Source organism: Arachis duranensis, chromosome 4 (genome assembly GCF_000817695.3).
Source record: "Arachis duranensis cultivar V14167 chromosome 4, aradu.V14167.gnm2.J7QH, whole genome shotgun sequence".
Taxonomy (NCBI): Eukaryota; Viridiplantae; Streptophyta; class Magnoliopsida; order Fabales; family Fabaceae; genus Arachis; species Arachis duranensis.
In genome coordinates this window covers 63,732,977-63,738,405 of record NC_029775.3, presented here as the reverse complement: position 1 = coordinate 63,738,405, position 5,429 = coordinate 63,732,977, and the positions used below count along the sequence as shown (strand labels likewise).

Sequence of the window (5,429 nt, the reverse complement as noted above, 5' to 3'; positions counted from 1 at the left end):
GCCAAAAACTTGGTGCACGAAATTGTAAATCACACTTTTCACAACTCGTACCACTAACCAGCAAGTGCACTGGGTCATCCAAGTAATACCTTACGTGAGTAAGGGTCGAATCCCACAGAGATTGTTGGCTTGAAGCAAGCTATAGTTATCTTGTAACTCTTAGTCAGGATAATAATAATTTTCAGTTTTGATTGGTAGTGAATAAAAAGCATGGATTAAATAATACTTGTTATGCAGTAATGGAGAATATGTTGGAGTTTTGGAGATGCTTTGTCTTTTGAATCTCTGCTTTTCCCCTGTCTTCTTCTTCACGCACGCAAGGTTCCTCCTATGGCAAGCTGTGTGTTGGTGGATCACCGTTGTCAATGGCTACCATCCGTCCTCTCAGTGAAAATGGTCCAGGTGTGCTGTTACCGCACGGCTAATCATCTGTCGGTTCTCACTCATGCTGGAATAGGATCCATTAATCCTTTTGCGTCTATCACTACCCCCAACCCTTGTGAGTTTAAAGCTCGTCACAGTCATTCAATCCCTGAATCCTACTCGGAATACCACAAACAAGGTTTAGACTTTTTGGATTCTCAAGAATGCTGTCAATGGATTCCAGCTTATACCACGAAGACTATGATTAAGGAATCCAAGAGATACTCATTCAATCTAATGTAGAACGGAGGTGGTTGTCAGGCACGCGTTCATAGGTTGAGAATGGTTATGAGTGTCATGGATCATCACATTCATCATATTGAAGTGGGAATGAATATCTTAGATAGAAACAAGCGTGTTTGAATAAAAAAAAGAAATAATTGCATTAATTCATCGAGACACAGTAGAGCTCCTCACACCCAACAATGGAGTTTAGAGACTCATGCCATCTAAAGGTACAAAGTTCAGATCTAAAAATGTCATGAGATACAAAATAAATCTCTAAAAGTTGTTTAAATACTAAATTAGTAACCTAGGTTTACAGAAAATGAGTAAATTGAGATAGATAGTGCAGAAATCCACTTCTAGGGCCCACTTGGTGTGTGTTGGGGCTGAGACTTGAGCTTTTCATGTGCCTGGGCTGTTTCTGGAGTTAAACACCAGGTTGTAACCTGCTTTGGGCGTTTAACTTCAACTTGTAACCTGTTTCTGGCGTGTAATGCCAGAATGGAACATGGAACTTGCATGAAACTCTAGTTTACGTCATTTATCTTCGAGCAAAGTATGAACTATTATATATTGCTGGAAAGTCCTGGATGTCTAATTTCCAACGCAATTGAGAGCGAGCCAATTGGACTTCTGTAGCTCCAGAAAATCCATTTCGAGTGCAAGGAGGTCAAAATCCAACAGCATCAGCAGTCCTTTTTCAGCCTGAATCAGAATTTTTTGCTCAGATCCATCAATTTTAGCCAGAAAATACTTGAAAGCACAGAAAAACACACGAACTCATATTAAAGTCCAGAAATATGAATTTTGCATGAAAACTAATAAAACTCTACTAAAAACTAACTAAAACATACTAAAAACTACATGAAATTACCCCCAAAAAACGTATAAAATATCTGCTCATCACGTGCCACTTGAGTTCGTGGTGTGCCACGCCAAACAGAGTAACCACTCACTCACAAGGGGCGTGGCACAACAGACCCTAGGCGTGCCACGCTAGTGCAACTTTCCAGAGGATCTTAGCCAAGCACACAGCAAGGGCTTGGCACGCCAGACCCTGGGCGTGCCACGCTAGTCCAAGTTTTCAGAGGCAAGGAAAAGTGGAAAAAGGCAAAGGGCGTACCACTTGAGTTTGAAGGCGTGGCACGCCAACACAAGAATTCCACTATGGCGTACCACTTGAGTCGAAGGCGTGGCACGCCAAGGTTGACAAAGTGACGAGCGTGCCACTTGAAGGATTGGGTGTGGCATGCCAAGCTAGAAATGAAGGGCACGTAACACGCCAACTGAAAAGTCACGCTTATTGAGTGTTTTCTTTTCCCTCCAAAATGTAATTTTTCCCTTTCACTTTTGTAATTCTTTTATTTTACTAGGAGTAGTATAAATACCCCCAAGGAGTACTGAAGAGGGGTTAAGCAGTCAGTTTTAGATCCACTTTTATACTTCACTTTTGAGTACTTTTTGAGCTATGAGTAACTAACTACCCTCTCATTGAGAGAGGGAGCTCTGTTGTACTTGATGGATTGATAATAGTGAAATTCTTCTTCTCTTCATGTTCTCTTTGATTTGCTAGAAGGAATTTCGTTCTTAATGCTTAGTGTTCAATTATCTTGGGAAAGAGATTGAATGCAATTGGGTTTCATGGAAACCTTGGGAAAGGAAACATGAAACCATGCTTGAAATCCCTTCTCACACTTGAGTAGAATCTGGGTTTTGGTGTTTGGATACGTGACATATAATCCTCCCTCTACCTGGACCTACAAAGGGTGTGTGGTATAATCAGGGACCAATCATATCTCTCTTCATGAGCAATTAGACCAAGGAATTGGCTATTGATCAAGATCTGAGAGATTGAGTCACCAAGGGATTGGGGCTCGATCAATCATGATTGCCAAGAGGTCAATGAGTTGCATGATTGAAGATGATATAAGCTAGATTTGATCCAAAGAGACAACATCTCCCAATCTCAATGAACTTCCCCATTCTTATCTCTCTATTTCTTTACTGCTTAATTTTTACATTCAGCAATTCCCCACTCCCATTTACATTCAAGTCATTTATGATTCAGCACTTTATATTCTATAATTTCCGTTTCTGCACTTTATAGCTTTTCTTTATATTCTAGTCATTTATATTTATGTCATTTACAATTTGGCACCTCACAATCTTATTAATCCGCTTGACTAATTCATCAATAAATTAAAACTACTTGAATTTGTCAATCTTTGTGGATACGATCCCACTCCACTGTGGGTTATTACTTGGTGATAATTTTTGAATGGGTAGTGAATTCAGACTCATCAGCGTGACACACAGAATAGACCATCGACGCGTACGCGTGACATGCGCCACATGCAGAAAATACAGAAAATGCTGGGGGCGATTTCTGGGCCCCATTTTGGTACTCAAGTAAGGCGCAGCTCTCTGCCAAGTTAGGCATGGATCCAGTTAAGCCAAGTGGTCCCTACGTTACAAGGTGTGAATTATTTAATTGATTCTGATTCAAATTTGAATTTGAAAAGTGGAAAAGATACTATCTTAATTTTAGATATTAGATTTTAAATTAATTCAGATTAGTTATAAAAAGGAGAAACTTTTCTTCTTTAGCGGGATTCCGAGGGATTCCATTAGGGAATTCTATACCAATTAACATTATGTATTCCACAATTTACATGAATCCTTATTTTCTCTGAGTCATGAGCAACTAAATCTCCACTGTTAAGGTTAGGAGGTTTATGCTTGACCCTAGGTCACACAGAGCCTTCTTGAAGGTCATGGTGCCTATTGTACAAGATATTGAGAACTTCCCAGGGTCCTATCTCTTTTGAGGTAGTTTCTGCCTAGACAAGTCAGCCGGTTCTTTGGTGAGCAAAGGGGGTTCATCCTCCCTAGTCTCATTACCAAATAACTTGTCATTTAGCTTCATAATTGCTCCAAGGTACTTAGCAACTTACTTTTCAGTGACATCTTCATCCTCTTCAGAGGAAGAATACTCATCAGAGCTCATGAATGGCAGAAGTAAATCCAATGGAATCTCTATGGTCTAAGTGTGAGCCTCAGATTCCCATGGTTCCTCATTAGGGAACTCATTGGAGGCCAGTGGACGTCCATTGAGGTCTTCCTCAGTGGCGATCACTGCCTCTTCCTCCTCTCCAAATTCGGCCATGTTGATGGCCTTGCACTCTCCTTTTGGATTCTCTTCTGTATTGCTTGGAAGAGTACTAGGAGGGAGTTCAATAACTTTCTTACTCAGCTAACCTACTTGTGCCTCCAAGTTTCTAATGGAGGACCTTGTTTCAGTCATGAAACTTTGAGTGGTTTTGATTAAATCAGAGACCATGGTTGCTAAGTCAGAGTGGCTCTGCTTAGGATTCTCTGTCTGTTGCTGAGAAGATGATGGAAAAGGCTTGCCATTGCTAAACCTGTTTCTTCCACCATTATTGTTGTTGAAACCTTGTTGAAGTCTCTGTTGATCCTTCCATGAGAGATTTGGATGATTTCTCCATGAAGGATTATAGGTGTTTCCATAGGGTTCTCCCATGTAATTCACATCTTCCATTGAAGGGTTCTCAGGATCATAAGCTTCTTCTTCAGATGAAGCATCCTTAGAACTGCCTAGTGCAGCTTGTATTCCAGACAGACTTTGAGAAATCATATTGACTTGTTGAGTCAATATTTTGTTCTGAGCCAATATGGCATTCAGAGTATCAATCTCAAGAACTCCTTTCTTCTTCTTTGTCCCATTGTTCACAGGATTCCTTTCAAAAGTGTACATGAATTGGTTATTTGCAACCATTTCAATGAGTTCTTGAGCTTCTGCAGGCGTCTTCTTCAGATGAAGAGATCCTCCAGCAGAGCTATCCAATGACAACTTGGACAGTTCAGACAGACCATCATAGAAGATACCTATGAGGCTCCACTCAGAAAGCATGTTAGAAGGACACTCTTTGATCAATTGTTTGTATCTTTCCCAAGCTTCATAGAGAGATTCACCTTCCTTCTGTCTGAAGGTTTGGACTTTCACTCTAAGCTTACTCAATTTTTGAGGTGGAAAGAACTTTGCCAAGAAGGCATTGTCTAGCTTTTCCCAAGAGTTCAGGCTTTCTTTAGGTTGTGAGTCCAACCATATTCTAGCTCTGTCTCTTACAGCAAAAGGGAATAGCATAAGTCTATAGACCTCAGGGTCAACCCCAATGGTCTTAACAGTGTCACAGATTTGCAAGAATTCAGCTAAAAACTGATGAGGATCTTCCAATGGAAGTCCATGGAACTTGCAATTCTGTTGCATTAGAGAAACTAATTGAGGCTTAAGCTCAAAGTTGTTTGCTCCAATGGCAGGGATAGAGATGCTTCTCCCATAGAAGTCGGGAGTAGGTGCAGTAAAGTCACCCAGCACCTTCCTTACATTGTTGGCATTGTTGTTGTTTTCAGCTGCCATGTCTTATTCTTTGAAGAATTCTGTTAGGTCCTCTACAGAGAGTTGTGCTTTAGCTTCTCTTAGCTTTCGCTTCAAGGTCCTTTCAGGTTCAGGGTCAGCCTCAACAAGAATGCTTTTGTCCTTGCTCCTGCTCATATGAAAGAGAAGAGAACAAGAAAATATGGAATCCTCTATGTCACAGTATAGAGATTCCTTGAGGTGTCAGAGGAATAGAAGGAGGAGGTAGAAGAATTAGGATGTGAGAAGAAGGGAAGAATTTTCGAAAATAAGTTAAAAGATTTTGAAAAATAATTTTGAAAATTGATTGATGATTTTCGAAAACTAAGAGTGGGAAAGAAATTAA

At 40.3% G+C, this 5,429-nt stretch overlaps 1 non-coding gene across 1 annotated transcript; it reads left to right on the top strand.

Moving 5' to 3' along the window:
• The first annotated feature begins 4,573 nt into the window (after window positions 1-4,573).
• On the top strand, window positions 4,574-4,681 carry LOC127746896 (small nucleolar RNA R71). The gene has a single exon (XR_008008708.1). It is a non-coding gene; the product is annotated as a small nucleolar RNA R71 (small nucleolar RNA).
• Window positions 4,682-5,429: the final 748 nt, after the last annotated feature.